The 22668-nt window shown below is 41.4% G+C and overlaps 1 long non-coding RNA gene across 1 annotated transcript; it reads left to right on the forward strand.

Moving 5' to 3' along the window:
* The first annotated feature begins 12759 nt into the window (after positions 1–12759).
* LOC132534756 (uncharacterized) lies at positions 12760–22184 on the forward strand. Its single transcript, XR_009546466.1, has 4 exons — positions 12760–12840; positions 13497–13570; positions 20794–20889; positions 22096–22184. It is a non-coding gene; the product is annotated as an uncharacterized LOC132534756 (long non-coding RNA).
* Positions 22185–22668: the final 484 nt, after the last annotated feature.

Below are 22668 nucleotides of genomic sequence, written 5' to 3' on the forward strand. Positions count from 1 at the left end.
TGCCAGTAAGTGTATTGCGAGATCACATAGAAACATTTAAGATTAAACCAATAAAGGGATTTATTTAGAAAGTCACAATAATCATGAAGAAATTATTCTAGTTAAAAGAACAGGCAGAGTCTAAAATCTGCAATCAAACCACCCAAGACCACCAAGTGTGAAGATAAGTCCAAAATCCAAACCAACAGGGGCGTGCTGCCGTGGAGGTGACCCGGCCAAGAGCACTGCTCTGAGCCCCTCTTTTTATGCGTCTCCCCTCTGTGTCTCCTCCTCTGGCCCATGTCGCCATTCCTCACCCATCTGCTAATAGTCCCGAACTCCTGTTGGGGTCACAACAGAAGTGAGTGCATGGTTTGGTTTGTGACAGACAAGACCCTCATACAGAAGTGCAGACTGACTTGGGGAGAAGTATGGAGACTAGGAGGTTATTGCCGGAATCCATGAGCTATGCCAGTAGTTTTGACTGGTGTGGTAATGTATTTAAAAGAGATTGGGAGATCTGGAAGCACCAGGACTTGATAAATGTCTAGATGTGATATTGAGCAGTGGAAAGGAAAAAAAAAATCAAATAGTGATTGTGAGAGCCCTTTAATCACTATGTTTAGGAGGAAGTGATAAAATAAATGAGATGTTTTAAGATTCTTATTATAAACTGTGCCGTTAAAAACACAGTTAGTGATAGTGACATTTTAATGTTTTACCTGTTTATACCATGATCTCACATCTGACGAACCAACCACACTAAAAGCAATTATTTTTTAAGTGAATCAAATATGAAAGCAAGTGCCCTAAAATAAACATAAAACTTATATGGTAGTTGTAGACTAATTTTTAAATTGATTTCACAAAACTTTTGAATGTCTTCTGCATTTCAGCAACTTTTTCCTCATTGATTCTGACCATTTATTCTGTTACTGGAGTTGAGTGAGTCATCTCAGTTGATGGTGGTGGACAGAGTCAGCAGAATAACCTAATTCTTCGCATAAATTTTACCACCTAATTATTTTTTCAGCCAAGACTTTGACCAGATTTTCTATAAAGAGTAAAGAAGAGGGACTTGTTGCACTTCTTAGGACTCCACTCAACAGAGGAAATGATGATTTGCAAGAGTAAGAAAGGAATCATGTTGTTTGAATACCACCCTCTAATGGATTATTTATCACCATCTATTTTTCCAAACTATTTTAAACACAATACCACTTCATGTTCTGACATAATTTAAACATCTGAGAAGTCATATATAAATATGGGTATGCATAAACATATATGCACACACATATGTTCTTCCAGTTTCAAAACAAAAGTTTGTGGTGCTCAAGTAGATCAGAAGGTCAGTAATATTTTTCTTGAATACTGCTGTTCCACCACATAGAAGGAAGAATCCTTCTTGAAAGATATATTTTAAGTGTCTTTCAAAGAAGTTTGGATGTGGGCTCCTGGTGGTGCACAGGAAGTGAAATGAACCATAAATGAGGCACATCAAAAGTAACTTACAAAGAACTTTTTTTAATATTAAAGTGATGAATCAGAGTTCAAATTAACAAGTAAAGGAGTCCGCCTATAATGAAAATCCTCTTCCAACATAACACTTCATTCTAAAGGGAGTTTTTCTATAATAGAAGCAAGTGTAATTACATTTTTATATATAATTAGGACATTATTATCATTTCACCATATCAAAGTTCATTATAAGACATCCTCAATACATTTTTTATAGAGCAAAAATAAAAAGAGAACAGGAGTCCTTCAATTAGACTTGCATAAGGACATCCACAGAGACCGAGAGCAGCTGATCAATCAGCTTACTTAGCCCAGAAGGGAGCAGGTAGAACCCAAGTTGCTTTTATGAAACTGAAGTAGCATTTTTTTGTATCTTGAATAATTTCTAATTTCGGTTTTCCACCCCATTTCTGTTAAGCCATAAGAAATTCATGGTGCAACGTTCTCTGGCGGGAACCCAACTTTCCCCAGCATTTCAAGCCGCTGCACCCAACTCCTAGGTGTTTACTCGGCTTATAAATCTCGCTGTGTCTGACAAAGCACCCTGTCAAACAGGATGGAATCTACCGACTTTCTGTTTTACTGGTTTTAGAAAAATAACTGAATTTATGAAAAATAAAATATTCCTTTTGTCCCCCTAAGTGCATTACCTTGTAATACGCTTGGGATACAATTAGTTTCAAAACAATTTAGAAAGTTCTGTGTTTCGAAGCAGACAGTACAGCAAAAATGTCTGATTGCACATGAAAAGTAGAAATGAACATGTGGACATGTCCAAAGCTGATGAAAACAAATGCACATTCTTCAAGCTTTATTTTACAAGAAATAATCACTTCTGCTGTGAGGAAGTGATGCTTGGTGACTGATATGGGGTACTGGCTCCACATTTCAACCCCACAATTGATTTTTTTTCTGAGAATTCAGAAAAAGCTGGAAGAAAAAGCTGAAATTCTCAGGAAGCTGAGAATTCTTCCTTGAGCAATCCCCCTGTGAGTCTGTCACATTTGCTTAGCTTGACTTAGGGTTGTCAGTCTCTGCCTAGAGGGGGATATGTGGACTGTGCGGGAAAGAGGCTTTTTCTGATCTGAGTCATTAGAATATAAGGGGTGTGTGTGTGTGTGTGTGTGTGTGGGTGTGTGTGTGTGTGTGTGTGTGTGTGTAGGCAGGTGGCATGGAAAATCACCTGAACCAATGGGAACAGAACAAGCATGTCCGTGAGCCTGGAGCTGGATGCCCTGATGCCAGCGTGGAGGCCTCTCTGTTCCGTCACTTTCCAACAGCATCTGCTGGGTATTCTCTGCAATCCCCATGATTCCAGAAAAGAAGCATTATAAATTAAGCAGTTAACTCTGCTGCACGAAGTAATTTCTCTTTATTTTTTAAATTCTCCTTTGTGTGTTATGATATGCCACCTCAAATGCCTCCCCATTTATATATCACTTTGTTAAGATATATATGACACATAGACTATCTCCAGAATGAATCATTTAGAAGTTACATCAAGATTTTCAGGTTCATTATCAAATAAATGAATGGGACAAAATATGTTGGAGCATCGGGCTTGCATGCCTGAGACTCCAAAGGCCTCAGGTTTGTTGCCCATATGCTAGAGCTGAGCAGTATTCTCTGTATTCTCTCTCACACACACTCATAAAATAAGTGAATTATTTTTTTAAAAATAAATCATTTAAATTTTATACTAATTTATATTTACACTTTATTTTTTATACTTTGTTTCTTGATATCTATATTTATATTTTAAATATTTTAGAGAACTATAATAGTTATCTCTGGGGGTGAGGATGGGGACATAGATCTTCAGTGACAGGAGTGGTAAGAACAATAACAAAAGATACAAATAAATAAAATTTAAAAATATTTGTAAATAAAATTTAAAAAATTCTAAACAAATACTTAGTCTAGAACAGAAATACCACAGTTAGTTGAAGCTGCTGAGTACCAGAACTCACAGGGAGAATTTCTCTATGGCAGTTTTTCTGGTCCCAATAAATTCTTTTGTTCTGTTTTTTTTTTTTTGACTCTGATAAGTTTTTTTTTTTATTATGTCCCTGCTTATTAAGATGTTAAAGAAGATTTTACAGAATGAGACCATCTATGGCAGGGATGTATTTGAAATGCCGCTATCACTTCAGTTAAACCAGACTGCTTCTTTAAAATTTGTGATGAATTTGTTTGACCATGCACTTGTAGAGCTATCCATGCCATTCTTTCAAAGAGCGCACCTCTTTTAAAAATGAATTGGTCTCTCTAACTTCCTAAGTCTATGTTAGCGATCGGTAATGTTTTACTGTCTCTGATTGTTTGTAGCAGATCATACTTATGACAGTGTGATACTGTCTTGTGGGTTAAAATATTGATCAAAAAATCAGCCAAGATTACTGCACTCAGGGAGTACTCTTGTTTCCTTTGGAATGTCCATGAGATTCGGTTGTCAATATTAGAAATTGTTTCTTAGAACCTATCACTTTCTTCTTTCTCCGTCACACTCAAAATTAACATGATGCTAAAAGTAAAATGAGTCTCTGTTCCTGACTCTTAAAGTAAAGGGAAACTATTGCAAAGCGAATACTGAAATGCTCATTCATTCTTTCCCTTCTAAACTTAAGATCCCTAAGTTAGCATAAAGCTGTGTCCTGAGACATTTCCCTCCAATTAGCCTAAATATATCACCCCACGGCTGTATTTATTTTCCTCGAGGCACCTGTGTATAATATTTGTTCTTGTCCTAAGTGGTAGCTTTAGACTTGAAAGAGCGTCCCAGAGAAGTTATGAGGGAACTATGCAACATGTATGGATACTTAACATTGCCAGTTAAATGCCTTCAAACTGTCTCCTTTTCCTTTTGGGCTAAAGCCAAACTCATAAGACTGTTGAAAGACGAGGGAAGATAAGCCAATCCATAGAGTCAATAGTATTTTGTGTTATGTGGTCAGACTGTGTCACTGTCTGATTACACAATAAATGAATGGTCCCTGCAGAATCGAGCAGGTTTCCACTGAGGGCAGCCCTGCCACCCGGCTGTGTTGCTGTGCCCACCGTGCCAGTTGTGCAAGTGCCCCGTACACCCTGCATATCAGCCATGTCAGTGTTTGACTCATTGCCTTGCATGTGCTGGTCTGCCAAGACTCACTCACTGTGCAGTCATGTGCACTTACTTCTGTGTGTTTCTTCCATTTGACTGTAGGCCCTTGGAGAGAAGGTGATCTGTTTGCCATCTTCTTTGTACCTGGCTGTAAGCTCTGCTCACCCACCCCAGGGCTTCAGTAAATACTGTTGGTTGGTTTCCCGGCTGCCAATCACTATGGTTTCTGTTTACCTCCTTTCCTCCTGGAAACCACCTTCTCCCAGATAAACTGAAAACTTCTTCCTAAGAACATACCAGTTCTGGTGGGTCAAATTAGCACTGATGGACATTAATATCTTTCTTGCATGGTCCCTTCTGCACCTGTGAAAAATGCATTCTAAGGGTTCGGATGTTCTCCTGAGGAAATGTCATGTATGTGCATCTTATTTACAACCCAGGTGCCTTTTCACAAATCAAAGAAAGCACAGGGTTTCCTCTTGGCTTTCAGAATCCAGGGCTAGGTGAAGCACCCTTTTAGCCGATCAAAGGAATCGCATGTTCAGACTCTCATGTTATGTGGATTCATATTTAACCATGTTGGCCAATTATTTTGCTGCGCTCACAGAAGGGGGAGGCTGGTGACAGAGAAGAGAATTCCCAGACCACATAAACTATTGCTTCCTTCCAGCCATGGCTCTCATACTATTGTAGCTTCCCCCCCCCCCCAATGAAACTTTTATCTGTGGAAAGAATAACATTAAAATAGAAGCACCACAGAAAGAAAAGGAGCAAAGTGACAGAAATGCTTGTGGTTTAGAAATTGCATGTTTTGCTTCTCCAGAAAGAAAAAAAAAATCTTTGTATTTATGGTAAAAGCTTCAGTCGTGCTTTTACAGTGTTGATTCCAAATTGGGATGATTTATTACACTTGGAAAAAGGGATTATGCTATTAAAAAAAACCTTTAGCTTCTTCAGGTAAATACTAATTACTATTTCTCACAAAGAATGTGTGAATTCTGTTTGCACTTCATCCTAAGTGGTGGTGCGAATCGGGAGAGCATTAAGAAGTTGTTTAAAGGGGCTATCTACAGCATTTTGTGAACCAGTTCTTGATTCCATGTGCTATTTTCTTGAGTAAAAAGAAAGAAAATAGAGATTTTTAGAGATGTCTGAATCTATCCCCTTTATATTTCTGGTTCTTGGTATGGGAAGTTTTGTAAGAGGATAGAATGATTTTGTTTTCTGGTTTCATTTGCACTTTCCTAGTTGTTAAGACTGGGTGCATCATGTTCTCAGTTATCTGAGTGAACCACTAAGTTTCATATTTCTACTCCAGAAAACTAGGCTAACAAAGGTGAACCATTCTCTTCAGGGCTGTACCTCTTTACTTGACAGCATAACCACAGAAATAGACATATAAATATTTTTTCTGCTGTTAAAACGCTTTCTCCTCCTAACTCCACCAGGCTGTGTGCTTTGCAGGCATTAAATTCTCTGTGCACTTCTGCCTGTCTGCTCACACTCATTCAGATAGATACTTCAGCAACTGACCACAATGCTAATAGCCACTCCTAGAGCTCCCAGCCTAGCAGGGAAGCAGATAGGAAAAGCACACGGGCCTGAACACTTTTGTTATTTCCAAGACAGTGTCTGCTTGCTTTCCCAATTGCTCCTCCAAGAGAGTTGCTGGACCCAGGAGTCGGGCCCTGGGATTGAGATACAGCTGTGGCAGTGGTGTTTGCTGGTGGACAGAACTCCTCCCAGGAGCAAGGACAGCCCTGGCTCTGACTGTGACGGTGCGTCTCCAGGGCAGTTTAGCCAGAAGTCTTGGCCAGCTCCTCTCTTATCTTTACTGACCTTGACTGATCTCCTTTCATCCATAAGTAATGTCTGAAGTTGCATCTAGTGGATGATGTACCCACTCGGATAATGTGATTATTAGGGGCCTGCAGTCGACCAGTTGGCCAGATGAGCATGCATGCAGTCTCTCCCAGATGTCCTTGGCGCCTGACAGATGGCCTTGTCCATCATGTCCACTCTGTGTGCTTGCTCTTTTTGGCTCCCTTAAAGCCATACTAGCCAAGGAGTGTGAGAGAGGCAGTCCAGAGATCAAGACTAATCTGAAAGCCCAGAAGCCACAGGAAGGAATTAAGGGGAAGGAAGTTTAAAAGGACACAATACAGACGGGGGGGGGGGGGGGGGGGTTCTTTAGGCCAAACTTTATGAGCTGCACTCAGCAATACCCATCTCCTCCCATCTAGTCCTTTTTTCTGAAGCCCAGGATCATTTTCTCCCTTCCAGCACTTAATTATAAGTAAAAGCTTCCTTCAAAGATCAGGAGATAATAATACAGTGGGAGAGAACACATCTCACTGTATGTGAGGTTCTGGGTTCAATTCCTGGCACCACATGGAAGCAGCATGGACTGGACCAAAGGAACTACAGGCATGGTGGAGTGGTGCTTTAATATTGCTCCCTCTCTCCTCTTTCTTTTTTGTCTTTGCGTTGTTGTTTTGTCTTATTTTATTATTATTTCTTAATCAGAGCAATGCTCATCCTTATTTATGATAGGGTGGGGAATTGAACCTCAGGCCTTTGGGACTTTGGTGCCTCAGGCATAAAAATAATTTTGCACAAACATTATGCTATCTCCTCCACTCTCTCCCCTCTTTCTTTGTCTTACCTTACCTTCCCTCTACCTTTCTCCTCCCTTCTCTGTCTCTTTCTCTCTCCCTCTCTCTTAAGATAAGAATTTGAAAATTGTGTCATGGAGGTAGGTCACTCAGTTGTTTGTGTATTTGTGAGACCCCTGATTTATTCCCCAGAGCTGCATTAAAAACAAAAGAAAAAATGCCCGCCCTTAAGTTGGACGAAACTCCTAGATTTCAGTCATCACTTGCCCCCCACCACCAATGTGTGTCCTTGTGTAGTACACAGCCTGCTCGACTGTTCCTGTCAGCCATACTTACCTATTGTTTCTTTAGTGACTGCAGCAGAAGGAAATGAATCTTAAAACATCAGGAATTCACTGGCTCTCCAAAGCACAAGGCTACTCAGTCTCTATCTGAAGCAAATGTAGCTACATGGATATGCTGTTTGTGTCACTTAAGAGACTGTGCTCGTCAAAATATATACTTGATCTAATTTCAACAAGGGATGGGCACTTGCTTCCAAACAGCGTACTAGGGTCACTCTTTGTTGTTGCTGTTATTGTTATTATTATTCCCAATTAGGTGGTCATTACCCTGACTACAAAGTAAAAAAAAAAAAAAGATTGTTACAAGCTGGCAACGTGTGTGTGCGCGCGCGCGCACACACGCGCATGTCTGTCACTTAGATTCATTCATTCAGGAGAACCTTATGAGATGTCTTCAATATTCTTTTTAGGTGAGGCCAGGGGCTGGTTGTGGTCTATGTTCACAGAGCTCAAAGTGAAAGAGAGAAGAATGTGTCTGATCTGACTCTTAAGAGATGAGTTCCATTGACCCTGAAGGAAACCTGCGCTCTGCATGTCCTCTGAGAACCATCTTGGTCAGGTAAGATAGCGCCAGATGAGCAGGCTAATGATGTAGGAATGGCAGCCATTTTTAGCTGAAGCTCAGCTCTGCTCACTGAAGTGCCTCCATGGTACCGCAAGCTTGCATTCAGCCTATTTTCCTCAGCCCAAAATCCCTTCCTTACAACGTTACCACAAAAATAATAAAGAAAGAAAAAGGTTGTCAGGCCACACTGCTCTCCCTTTTAGCTAGAAGCATCTAGAAGGCTTCCTGTTGTCTGCGGGATAGGTTCTGAATGCCTTCCTTAAACACATGAAGCCTTGGAGAGTTGGCTTCAAATCTCTTTCTTTCATCCCCTGCTAATTTGTCCCACGTCTTTCCAGCCCCCTCAAATGCCACCTGAGTTGTGCCACATTTATTTCTCACAATTTCCCCAAGGATTCCAAGCCTCATTGCACACCTGTTTGTCACCTTTGTCTGAGAGTAAGCATCTCCTCACACATTAATGATGTAAACCCAAGAGGCCATCTTCCCACCTTTGGCCTGGGAGATGGTGTGATCCCCTCGGGAGATCCCATAACAGCTCATTCATGCTTTTGAAAGATGTTACAGTTGCTATTTACAGATGACTCTACTAGAGAGTGAGGTCTGTGAGGGAAGGGGCTGCACCTTACCCGTCCTCCTATCCTCAGGACCTAGAAAAATTCCTAGCAAGGAGTAGCATGCAACTAAATGCTTCTTAAATAAGTGGGTGTGCAGAAGAGAAACTTTGTGTTTGCTCTAAGGCTTTACATCATTATTACCACCACCACCCCCTTTTTATCTCAATGATAGTCATCCCACAGAATCCTGCAGAGTAAGGAGGTGATTGTTTCTGGCACGCACCATAGAATCTGTGGAGGAAGAAATCACTGATGTGTTGAATGTAGTCCTTTTGAACACAGTGTACACACAGCGTACTGCTCGAGCACCCAGCCGTTGTCCCTGATTTCCCCCCCACTCCCCCAGGCCTCTCTGTACAGAGCCACTGTCTGTTCTCTCCAAATCCTCTCCCTCTGGCTTCCACGAAGTACTGCGGTGCTGTTTGGTTGGTGCCAATATATCTCAGAACAATGTTACGATACCTGGTCGCACCTACTACCACTGTGACAAGCCCAGAAGTTAAATTATGAAGCAAACGTAAGCTTTGAAGAGATTTTTATTTAATCTGTATTCCCCCGTGCTCTCCGCACATCTATCTAGCACAATCTGCATCATTATTAGCCACATCAACTTGCTGGGGGGAACAAGGAGGGGAGAGAGAGAGTAAAAAGTAAGACATCTGTGTTAGAGCATTAATATATTCAAGGATTTTTACTTTCATCTTGCAGGCATTAACAGTGTGTAAATGCGGTATAAGCGCAACTTACAACAGCCCAAAGTTAGCAGAGGAATAATAGGCTTAGGAGCAGCAAAGAGGGAAAGCCCAGTAAATAAAATGGAAAGAAAAAGTATGTTTGTGTGGAGGGACAACCAGGTTGGGACGTTAGAGAAAAACAAACAAAAAAACAAACAAACACAACCCCCCCCCCCACATCTTTCTCTAGGAATCAGGTGTTTTGCCTTACGCTCTTCCAAGGGTTGATTGCTAATTGCCGGCACCATTCCGAAGGCACCGAGACAGCCCTCTAGCACTGTGCTGAAGGTGTGTTTGTGCGGCTATGCCCTCTGGCTTGGCTGCCAGTCTGTTCCCTCAGATCAGAGCCAGAAGGCAGACTGCTTTCGAATACCGATCACCTCACCCGGACCTAATCCTTTGAGTTCTCTTTGGCATCTATTCCTTCTGCCAGTTTCCTCTTCTGTTCCTCTCTTTTCTTCTGAAGTTGACAACAAAGACATCCTCAGGGCCCTCCTTGATGTACGACCACTCTTGATGTTATTACAGTGTGTTTTTTTTGTACCCTAAAGTCGTGCTACTTTTATATTCAGCTAGCACAATATTTGCACACCAGAAGATAAAGAAAATGCGAATATGTTATACAGAGTGATAGTTTCTTTTTCATTTGTACCCCTCAGTGGTTTTTTTTTTTTTGATGTCACCCCTCTCTTGCCCCTGTCACTCATCTACATACCTGATCAAGATCCTGAAGGTCCCTCTTCAGGGCGATGCTACTTCTATGCCTTAAATTGGCCTGACCTGCCACTTTTAATTTTAAAAATACCACTCCGCCAGATATGGATGAATATGGAATTTCTATGAAGCATAAAACTTTTGAACGGTTCCTGTCCTCTGTGATAGTGAGTTTTAAAAGGGAAATCTCCAAAGAGCTAATTAGTAGACAAGTAGAGCTCAGCCTGAACAAAGCTGAAAAGATAGCAGATAACTAAAAGGACCTGGCCATAGCTGACAAAAATCAAAGCTCTAATAGAGAGCTGGCAGCCACCCTGGGCTTCTACCTTACAGGGACAATAAAAAAAAACAAAAACACCTGTGAACCTGGCAGAGAGTGACAGGTGACTCGAGGTACTGGGTAGAGCACAGTCTTCACCATGAGAAAACACTCATCTTCCAGCCACAGAGCCAAAGGCTTGTACTGCCCACCTCAACTCCAGATGACTTGAACCACAACCAAGCACCACCGTGGCAGGGAGAGAGAGAGATAGGGGGATAGGGGGGTGAAGCCCAGAAACTCCTCAGAGTACCTGCAAAGTCACCCAGGAGGGGGAGCAGTGAAGACAGGCTGAGGGAAGGGACGAGCTGGAAGTACTCATGATGACCAAGATGTATTGAGCCAGATGACCTGAAATAAATGGTCAGGGGACTGGAGAGAAAGTCCACTGGATAGGGCTTGTACCTTGCCATGTTCTTGGCACAGGTTCGAACCCAACCACCACATGGGAAGGTCTGTGGAACCCAGGGATGTTCCAGTACTGTGGTGTCTCTCACTGTCTTTCTCTGTCTATCTGCCTCTCTATCTGAATGAAAAAATGGCCATGTGCCAGGCTCTGCCAGAAGAAAAGCAAGATTGGAAACAAAAGAAAGAAAGCTTAACGTGCTAGGTGGGTATGGAACCAAGACTTGTAATTTAAAACTACAGGAAGGGAGAAAATGCAGAAAAAAATCACCTTAAAACCCTCCTCTTGAACTCAGTAACAGGAGGCCCTGGTGGGTCTGCATTAGGTTTTGGCACTGATGAGCCCTCTGCTAAAATCCCAGGAGTTTGAAATTGAGGAGAGCTAAGAAGGGATGCTTCTCATACTGAGTTATCTTAAAGGCCCCTATGCTTATTCGATGGGCTCATTTATTTCAGGGCATGACAAACCGTCACATTTAGGAAAGAAGCCAACCTTACAAAGTGCTGCACTGACAGTGAGGGTGAACCTTGAAAGCAAGCACTTGAGAAAGCATTCTGCCTTGCAGCCTGGATCCTAATAGCATGCATTAGGTGGTTTTCAGGACCCTGTCCTAAGTAAGGCCTCAGTTCCAGACAAGTACTTCTATCATTATTATATTCACTGGTTTCTGAGATGCTAAAATCTAAAACCTTACAGATATGGTTGTACCAGAAGAAATGGCCAGTGATTGCACTCAGGAACCCTGGGGTAAAAGCTCTAAAAGGGGAGAGGGGGTGGCAGTGGTGCACTGGGTTAAATGCACATGGTGTGAAGCGCAAGGACTGGTATAAGGATCCCAGTTCGAGCCCCCGGTTCCCCCATCTGCAGGGGTGTCGCTTCATAAGCAGTGAAGCAGGTCTGCAGGTGTTTGTCTTTCTCTCCCCCTCTCAGTCTTCCCCTCCTCTCTCCATTTCTCTCTGTCCTATCCAGCAACAACAGCAATACCAACAGCAATGAAAACAACAATAACAACAAAAACCAAATGGAAAGAATGGTCTTCAGGAGAAGTGGATTTGTAGTGCAGGCACCGAGCCCCGGTGATATTATAAAACTGCATTTAGTTTTCCTCTTAAGAGCAGAATCAAATACTCCCTGTACCACTAACCTGTTGATACCAAGAACAGATTTTATAAGTTAAAAAGCTTGGCTGGGGGTTCAGGTGGATTAAGCACACGTGCTGCAAAGTGCAAGGACTGGCATAAGGATCGCAGTTTGAGCCCCGGCTGGCTCCCCACCTGAAGGGGAGTTGCTTCACAAGTGGTGAATCAGGTCTGCAGGTGTCTATCTTTCTCTCCCCCTCTGTTTTCCCCTCCTCTCTCCATTTCTTTCTGTCCTATCCAACAATGACAACATCTACAACAACAATAAAAACAATAAGGGCAACAAAAGGGAAAATAAATAATTTAAAAAAATTTTTTTTAAAAGCTTGGCTGAGCTCAGAAGGAGTCAAGTTGCCCACATCTGTCTGCATCTGGGCAGGAATGCCAGATAACTGAGAAAGGTCTCCTGTGTCAAGTAGCTATTGGGAGACTTGGATCATGGGAAATCTGCTCCATATTAAACCTGGGGTGAAGGAGTAATTTCCCCTTTGGATCTTGTCTTGGAGTCAGTATGTTTTGGAACAGTACATAGCAGAACACTGTGGTTTTTCATGTATCTGCCTTTGTTTTGTGTCTTACATCACTTGTAGATATAAATACACACTCATATCTGAGAATATAGTCTAATTCAAGGTTTTTTTTCTTTACATCAGGTTAACTAAAGCATAGCCTAGCTAATGTTGAATTTTTTTTTATTCTCCCAGATTTGCTTGGATAGCAAAAATGAAAAGTTTTCTGCTCCATATGTAACGATGCTACTAATTTGCCCATAGAAACACACATGGTAAGTTATTTTCTCTGAGAAATAGATTTTTGGTGATCTGTTTTTAGGGCTAATTCAAATATCAGCCCCCCCCCCCAAACACTAGCACACACTTACAATGTCTGGTCAGGGTTCAGAGTCATCTCAAGTCAGGTCTGGCCCCCTGTGGTACAGAGGAGGGTCCCAATGCCCAGAAAGGCTGACCAGCTAAACGTGATAAAGCTACATGGTAGTTAATCTTGACAGTGGAGCCAGGCCTCACTCTTTCCACCAGACCTTTCCCTATTAAGAGGCCCATGGACCACCATGGCTTAACTTACTGGGCAGCTTTAATGTAAATCAATCACTGTTTTTTTTTTTTATTTTCCTATGTGAAAACTTTATTTAAAATTTTAAAAAAGTATTTAATAGTGCCCTTAAAGATCATAAGATAACATGGGTATAGTTCCACATGATTCCCACCACCAAAGTTCTGTGCCCTTCTCCACTGCCTGCCAAGAATAACTACCATAGTTCTCCTAAGAACTTAGAGATAGGTAGCTCCTTTTTTTTTTTTTTTTTTCAAATTCATGTGTTCCCATTCTCTATAGTCCACATATGAGAACAAGACTTCCGCAGGTGGGGCTATAGAGTAGCAGCAGATGCATCTCTCTCTTCTTCTCTCCCTGGTCAACTAGGAATAACAAAGAAGATCACCTGATAGCACAACAAGACGAGACTGGGACTGCTTTGGGAACCCTCCAAATCACTGGTGAGTGCAAACATGTGTGGCTCGTGGACAGATAGGAGCCTAAGGAGAGATTCCTGGGGCGAAAGCCCATATCTACTCCCAGGCGGCTGGTAACAGTCCAGCAGTTTGCCAGTTGAGGTGCCACCTCCAGTCTGTTTTACCAGCAGAAAAACTGCTGAAGGGAGGAGAGGACTCCCCTAAGACTCATCAAATGCAGCTGTAAGTCTCTATTGCTACTGCCCTTCGGAGGCTGGAGCAGCAGTGGGGAGGCCCTGTGCTGACATCGGAGGGCAGAGAACTGGAGAGAAACTCAGAAGCTCTGCACCCCGGTGGTGTAGAGGTGGAGCTGTATACATTGTTCAGTGTGTACATTGTTCAGTGTATACATTGTTCAGTGTGTACATTGTTCAGTGTATACATTGTTCAGTGTGTACATTGTTCAGTGTATACATTGTTCAGTGTGTACATTGTTCAGTGTGTACATTGTTCAGTGTGTACATTGTTCAGTGTGTACATTGTACATGTATACATTGTTCTCTGCATTCCACAGCTGAGTGAAACCATTTGGTAGTTATCTTTCACTTCCTCACGTACTTCACTAAGCATGATCACCTTCAGTTCCATACATTTTGTCCCAAAGGATGCACATTATCATCTTTTGAAATTGCTGAGTACTCCATTGACTATATGTTCCATTACATCTTTTTTTTTCTTGCCTCCAGTGCCTGCACCACAAATCCACTGCTCCTGGTGGCCATCTTTCCCCATTTTTGATGGATCGGACAGAGAGAAATTGAGAGAGGGGGTTGAGAAAGATAGACACCAGCAAACCTGCCTCACCACTTGTGTATTTACCTCCCTGCAGGGGGCTCAAACCAGGATCCTTGCGTCGGTCTTTATGCTTTGTAAGTATGTGTGCTTAACCCGGTGCGTTATCGCCCAGCCCCCTCCCATTACATCTTTTTTTTCTTATTTTATTTTATTTTATTTTATCTTCCTCCAGGGTTATTGCTGGGCTCGGTACCTGCACCATGAATCCACCGCTCCTGGAGGCCATTTTTTCCCCCTTTTGTTGCCCTTGTTGTTGTAGCCTTGTTGTGGTTATTATTATTGCCATTGTTGATGTTGTTCGTTGCTGGATAGGACAGAGAGAAATGGAGAGAGGAGGGGAAGACAGGGGGAGAGAAAGATAGACACCTGCAGACCTGCTTCACCGCCTGTGAAGCGACTCCCCTGCAGGTGGGGAGCCGGGGACCCGAACCGGGATCCTTATGCTGGCGCTTGCGCTTTGAGCCACGTGCACTTAACCTGCTGCGCCACTGCCCGACCCCCCTCCCATTACATCTTTATCCAGCCATCTGTTGATAGACATTTAGATGGCTTCCTTATTTTATTTTTAACTCTAGGTAAACCAAGCCATCCAGCTTAACAGCCTTGGCGAGCACTGTTCAGTAGTGCGCCTCACAGCTGAGACACCCTGTTCTCTTCTCTTCTGAACGTGTCCTGTAGATATGCTGTGCTTCTCTCTCTTTCATTAAGAACTTTTTTTTCCCCAAAAGTCCACTGTGTCCCTTTGTTTCTGTGTGGCTGACATTTGTTTACTAAATATGTGTTGCTCCCATCTTATATATTGGGTTGTTAGGAAAGTAATGACATCATTTTTGCTATGTTTTTCTATGCACAAATGTGTCATGACTTTGCCAACAACCCGAAAAATCATTTTCCTCGTTGTCTACTTGACTTACAATGGCATCTAAGCCTACTTTTGACTCACTCCAGTCTCCAAAGGCCAGGACTTAGACAATCAAATCTACTTTCCTCCTGCTAACCTTCCTTTGATGAAAGAAGTGTATTTGGCAAACCCCTAGCAGGGTAGAGAAGAAAAAGGTCCCTGTCACCACCATTTGTGTTTACCTTCATAGGACATATAAGCCTAAGAAAACAAGTCAGTGATGCTATCTGATGCTATCTGCATTGCGGGCATGATGCTATCTGGCATAGAGCAGATACTCAGCAATATATATATTTAGTAAGTGCAAGAATTAGTTTCAAGTTTAGAGATGAAAATCAGATAGTAGTTCACCTGGTGTTTTGAAATCATCTACTATGCGAATTTATTTATTTATTTATTTATTTATTTATTTATTTATTTATTGTCATGCAAGGGCATCACTGCTCCAACATGACTTTTTTAGATAGAATGAGAAGGACAAGGGCCAGGCTGTGGTGCACCTAGTTAAGCATACACATTACAGATTACATATGCTTTGTTTATATTGTGTTGGACATACTCTCTCTCTCTCTCTTTTTTTTTTGCCTCCAAGGTTATTGCTGGGGCTTGGTGCCTGCATTGGGAATCCACTGCTTCTGGCGGCCCTCTTTTTTCCATTGTTGTTGCTGTTGCTGCTATTGTTGTTGGATAGGAAAGAGAGAAATTGAGAATGGAGGGGAAGACAGAGAGAGAGAGAGATAAGACACCTGCAACCTGCTTCACCACTTGGGAAGCTACTCCCCTGCAGGTGGGGAGCCGGGGGCTTGAACTGGGATCCTTGCGCTGGTCTTCATGCTTCGTACTATGTGTGCTTAACCCAGTGTGATTCCACTTGACCCCTTACACACTCCCTCTTACCTCTGAATTTCTTCAGTGGGAACTCTTCAGTGAATTTTTCAAAATTTTCAGTGAGCTCCAGCAAGATAGCTCATTTTAGAGGATGTCTGCTCATTTTAGAGGATGTGTGTGACTCCAGAAGCAAGATAGCTCATTTTAGAGGATGTCTGCTCATTTTAGAGGATGTGTGTGACTCCAGAAGGCTCAAGCACAGCCACCACACTGGGGGCAGCTTTAGTGCTGAGGTCTCTTTTTCTCTCTCTCCCCACCCTTACCCCACCCCCATTTCTTTGTATCTGCAAAATAAAAAGACTCAGAGAAGTAGCCCTGGCAATGAAAGACCCTTCAAAAAAAAATTCTTCAGTGATTGTAAATAGATGCTTTCTACTCTTTTTTCAGCCATCCACATTTAGCTTTTAAAGAAAAGATACTTATTTTTTGGTAGAGACCAAAGCAGTGCTCGGTTCTGACAATTGCTGTACCAGACATAGAACCTGGGCCTTTGGTGTGCAAGTTCTGTGCTCATAGTTATTTTTAACCATCCTCTGTGGCAATACCCACACACATTGCTGTCAACATCAACAAAAACAGAAGTCTAGAAATGCATTCTCCCTCTCCCCCCACATGGTTGTGAACTCACCTCAACAATAATTTTCTGTTCCTTTTGCTCTTAGAGAACAACAAAAACTTTATTTCCTAAAGGACAATATGGCTTTTAGTTTAGTATATTATTTTAATTTTTTATTTATAAAATGAAAACACTGATAAGACATAGGATAAGAGGGGTACAACTCCACATAGTTCCCGTCCCCAGAGCTCCATATCCCATCCCCTCCCTTGATAGCTTTCCTATTCTTTAAGCCCTCTGGGAGTATGGACCTAGGGTCATTGTGGAGTACAGAAGATGGGAGGTCTGGCTTCTGTAATTGCTTCCCCGCTGAACATGGGCATTGGCAGGTTGATCCATATTCCCAGCCTGTCTCTGTTTTTCCCTAGTGGGGCAGGGCTCTGAGGAAGCAGAGCTCCAGGACACATTGGTGGGGTTGTCTGCACAGGGAAGTCTGGTTGGCATCATGGTAGCATCTGGAACCTGGTGACTAAAAAAGAGTTAACATATAAAGCAGAGGGAGTCAGGCAGTAGCACAGCCGGTTAAGCGCGCGTGGCACAAAGCGCAAAGACTGGCGGAAGGATCCCGGTTCGAGCCCCAGCTCCCCACCTGTAGGGAAGTTGCTTCACAGGTGGCAAAGCAGGTGTCTTATATTCACAGGTGTCTTATATTTCTCTCCTCTCTGTCTTCCCCTTCTCTCTCCATTTCTCTCTGTCCTATCTAACAATGACACCAACAACAATAACTACAACAACAATGAAAAACAACAAGGGCAACAAAAAGGGAAAATAAATAAATATTTAAAAAATTTAAAAAAGATATAAAGCAGAACAAATTGTTGACTAATCATGAACCTAATGGCTGGGATATGGCAGATGAAGAGTTGGGGGGGTCTCCATTTTGGAAATAACTAGTAGCTCTATTTTAGTTATATTCCAAGAGGCCCATGACTTTACTACTTTTTGCTTGAGCCTGACATCTGATATGCAGGTGGACCCAAGTTATTGTCTGGGGAGATGATGTCATGGCTGGAAAAAGACTAGAAAGCTGGATCAGGGAAGAGAGTAGCTTCCGAATGTGGGAAAAATATATAAATATTGTTGACTGTAAACCCCATAGAAAGAATAAATTAACTTGAATAGTAAACGCTGTGTGTCTAGCCTATGACAATCACAATATCCTTTAAGAAAATCCAAGACCACAGAGATAGATTCCTGAGAAAGCACCTGCTCTGGCCTGTACCTGACAAGTTGGAGTAAGCTTCAGTTCTGTGATTTCTTTCCTCCTCTCATTTCCTCTCCACCCCTCTTTCTGTCTGAAAAAAAGTTGATCCAGAGTGTTGAAGCCCCAGTGATTATAAAGAAAAAAGAAATCATCAGTATATATGCCAAAACACATTTAAGAAATGACAGAAAGAGCACTGAATATCATTATGAATTATATTGGCATGAAATATCACTCAGGGTTGGTTTTTACCTTAAGTAATCAATGGGACCTCTCTTACTTCCATGGAAACACAGATAATTTTCTCAATCCTTTCTTTCTGTCTTCCTTCAAGTCTCAATGTATGTCCATATTTAAAAGTATAGACAAATTGTGATTGAGGGCTTTTAAATACTTATGCCAATATTATTTTCATTTTTTTAAAAATATGTACTTAAAGTGACTTTAAGTGTTTCGAATACATTTGTGGAGACGATGTTTCCTTTCACACACTTAGAAAATTCTTGTAAGCCAAAAATTTCCTGTGATTTAGATTGAAATCAGGATTCTTGATGGGTGTTTTCTTTCTATACTTTGATAATAAAAGCTCCTGTCCACAAATGAAATAATAAGGATGCTGCCTATAAAACTGAGGCTGATAGGAAGATTAAGACTGTGGCTTACAAATAGCTTTTGATAATCATTATTTTAAAAAGATTTTTTTTAAGAAGTTTCTTCAGAAGATTTATCGGAGAAGAGAGATGAATGTAAATCAGCACTTCAGAAAAAGATTGAATACTATTTCTTTCACAATGAATTTCTAGATGTCGAGAATCATTGATTATTTCTCATCCATTTCATAGGGTTCGGCTTTTTGCAGAACAATAAGTAAATTTGAAATTGTGAATATAAAGTTAATCTACTCAATGAAATGAGCTTGGGAAAAAAATTAGGCAAGTCACAGTTATTTTAATACCAGTAGCTGATACTTTGCCTTATGCAGGACTTGTGTTTGAGCCAGGCTCCTCCTCACTGAAGGAAGCTTTGGTGGTGTGATCTCTTTCATTCTGTCTCTCTCTTTTTAATTTTACTTTTATTTATTTATTGCATCGAGACAGAGAGAAATCAAGAGGGATGGAGAAGACAGTGAGGAAGAAAGATACCTACAACCCTGCTTCACCGCTGCAGGTGGGGACTGGGGGCTTTGTGCACTGTAACATGTGCACTCAACCAGGTGCGCCGCCACCTGGACCCCTCTCTCTGTCTCTCTCTCTGTCTGTCCTATTAAAAGCAAAGCCAGTATTTGAATTCAAGTTAATGTTATTTTTAAATAAATTATTTCTGGTGATTTTCTCCCAGAATAAATGTTGTTATAAATAACTCCATTTCTTCTCAGCCCAGTTTGTGTGGATACCACTGAAATAGAATTAAAGACAGTGTATACAAAAGTGGTAGAGAAAAACTCGTCTACCAAATTGGGATGGGGGAGACTGAAAATTTACAATTACCCTTTTAAAAAAGTCATTATTTTAAAAAGCATTTCCATAAACAATTGGGACTTTCTATATTAATTGCACTAAATACTCAGTTCTTGGCAGAAGTAGGGAGGGAGTGTGTTAGTGAAGCCTGAAAATTAAGACCAAGCTTTCCCGATTCCTGATTTGTCCTTGGCACTAGTCCTAACCCTTCCATTCCCCCTCAAGACCTCTGAACATACTGATGAGAAATATACTATCTCCTCTTTTTTCAGAAAGTATCACAGAATAGCACCTAATTTTAAATTAAAAATGTTTTAAATGTTTAGAAGATTTAAAACAGCCTTCCTTTGTAGTAGCCCATGCCTTTCAATAGATTTGTAATTACCTCAGCGTAAACTTTTCTGGATGAAGACAAACATCCCTTGGTTTTTGCTAGCTGATACCTTTCCACATTTTCCCATCAAATCAAATGACACATGTATCACAGATGTGACTGGGTAATGGCCAGGGAAAACCCCAACAAAGGGTGCACTCAGTGCTGAGTTAGAAGCATTGTGAAGCCAGCAGCTGGTCTGTGTGAAGGTTGAGTATCTAATCTGAGAACAACATTAAGCTCATTTAATCTAGACAGTGAAAAGATCGATGTGACATACTCAATTTGATTGACCTTCAAAATCTAAAGAAGAAAATAAAGGAGTGCCACTCACTGTTCCTAACTCCAGAGTCAGGGAAGGGACTACACTTTCCTTTTGGGGGAGGTGGAGAGGAGGGTGGATTTTTGACTTGTATATATGATGCTGAGTGACTCCGAGTACCTTATTAGTGGAGGAATTTCTCCATGTAGTCCCAAAATGTCATGTTTTGTAATGGGAAGACTGATGCCTATGAAATACGAAGATAGTCAATGCCACAAACATGTTGCCAGCTTTAGAAAATCAACCTTAACTTGCCTCATATACTTGAAACGTCACTGTTGAAATATATCTACAATTTTTTTTACATTTGGGTAAGCATAAAAGATTACTGATATCATCTTGCCTTTAAATTTCAAAAATTATTTCAAAAGGTTAGCTTGTTTCTCACATTCCAAGACAGAACCCACAGAGACTGGTCTCCACTATGTTGTAGAAATATAACTTCCTGGGTAATAACATTTTCATCTTTTTATCCTTCTGTTTCGATGTCTGCCCCAGTATGTGGCACATAGCAACCAAAAGAATGTAGTCTGGGTGGAAGAAAGAATGGATAGAAAGAGAAAAATGGTTGTCCAATGCTCTTGAGTTCTAATGATACCATATTTATGTAAGTAGGTGAATAATTTCCCAATCTCCATTATTCTGATCACAGATTTCCTCCACAAGGGATGAGCACAATGCATCAGACATGGTGTGATGAGACCCTGAGAAGCCTGAACCATCCAGACTGATGCACAAGAACAATCAGGTAAATATCGCAGCTACTTCACAGCAGATAGATTTAGGTTGTTGTCCCAGGGTACTTAGACTCTGACTATGCTACCAGGTCCTAAAGTTCTCACCTTGGGGAGTCGCTTAATTGGATTGCAAAGGATTCTAAACTCTCTCCCATCACACAACAACAAGGAGTAGTTAAGTCTGGGCTCCAGATTCACTTTTTCCCTTTTCTGTATGGCGATATGTAGACATGTATGCAGTGGGCACATCTCAGGGAAAGCATTCTTAAGAAAACATTAAAATATTAATCTTCTCTTTTAACTTCAACCTGTGAATTATGCAGCATTCTGCTGTTTTCACTTACAACTTTGGACAGCCTATCATCTGCTTATTTGATCTAGTCTCTTTATAAAACATACAAACTGGCTCTTGCCTTAAATGGACTTGTCATCTAAATTAGGCGTAGACATATAGGCACCGGTTTTATAGCAAGAATAGAAACAGTTTCTTAAAGGAGATCAACATTAAGCTCCAATGCCCATATTAAGCCCACATTAAATCCACCTGATCTGCTTCTGCCTCTTGACAGTAATTATAGGGCTGAGTAGTGAGGCTAAAGGGTGAAGTGACCGCACAGATGGTGTGAGAGGGGAAGACAGGTGTTGGAATAGACACAACCTTCCCATTAAATCTACCCAACTCAATAATCATTCTCAATCTATTTTTCTTGCCCCACAAGTTCCATTTTTACTCCTGGTTCTACAGGTGGTCATTGAGTAAACACATACAAATGGCAGTAGAATGTGTTTAAATATTAATCATGACATTGACATGGGATGATGCAGTCATTGGAAAAGATAACTGTGGACATGGTGTCCTTTTGTGATGCGAGGCCCTACGTGTCCTGTTTTGTCAGTGATGTGAATTATGAATGTTACAAGCTTATTTGGAGTGTCAGAAGAGAATCACCAAGTCCCAACAATTTATCTGATCACTTATGTTAGAATTTATAGTGTCTCATCTTCCTTGATTCCTTTCACCACCACTTAAAAGCAAGCACAGATATTATTAAATAATAAATATTTGGAGATAAAGGAATACAACTAAATCTACTCGGGATGAGCTCTGGTCCTCTTTAACTGACAACTCTGGTCAAAATCCTTGAAGTAATCATTCCAGGATGGTAGAAAGGAGTAGTTGAACTAAAAAGTACAGATTTTGGACACTGTGGTTTCAGGAAGGACTGAAAGGTTGGAGGCATATCTGGAGAAGACTAGGATTGAACATCTAGTGAGGATAATGAGAGATTTGCTGTGAAGAAAGCGGCATCAAGTAAGTAGATACTGTCTATTTTATTTTATACAAATGCTATTCATGCTTTTCTGTACTATGATGACATTTTGGCCTCAGTTAAATTCTGCCTTATCTAGAAAGGAGTGGAAGTTCTCTATTTACAGCAGCTATAGAGACTTGGGATAATGAGCATCCCATTGTGTTCATGGGTTCACAGAAGGCTCCCTTCTGCAAAGGTAAGGCTTTTGGCTTCCTGTCTCTACGCTGCTGTGGATGCTACATTACTACCTATACTATTGAAGACAGTTCTACCTGAGGGCAGGGACAGCAGAAATGTGCAAAAGGTGTGCAAAAAGCATTGCATGTGCTCTACCTGAGGCAGACTCCTTGGGATTGTAAACAAGTCCAGAAGAGGTTCAAGCTCCCGGCTCCCCACCTGCAGGGGAGTCGCTTTACAAGTGGTGAAGCAGGTGTTCAGGTGTCTATCTTTCTCTCCCCCTCTCTGTTGTCCCCTCCT

Source organism: Erinaceus europaeus, chromosome 19 (genome assembly GCF_950295315.1).
Source record: "Erinaceus europaeus chromosome 19, mEriEur2.1, whole genome shotgun sequence".
Lineage (NCBI taxonomy): Eukaryota > Metazoa > Chordata > Mammalia > Eulipotyphla > Erinaceidae > Erinaceus > Erinaceus europaeus.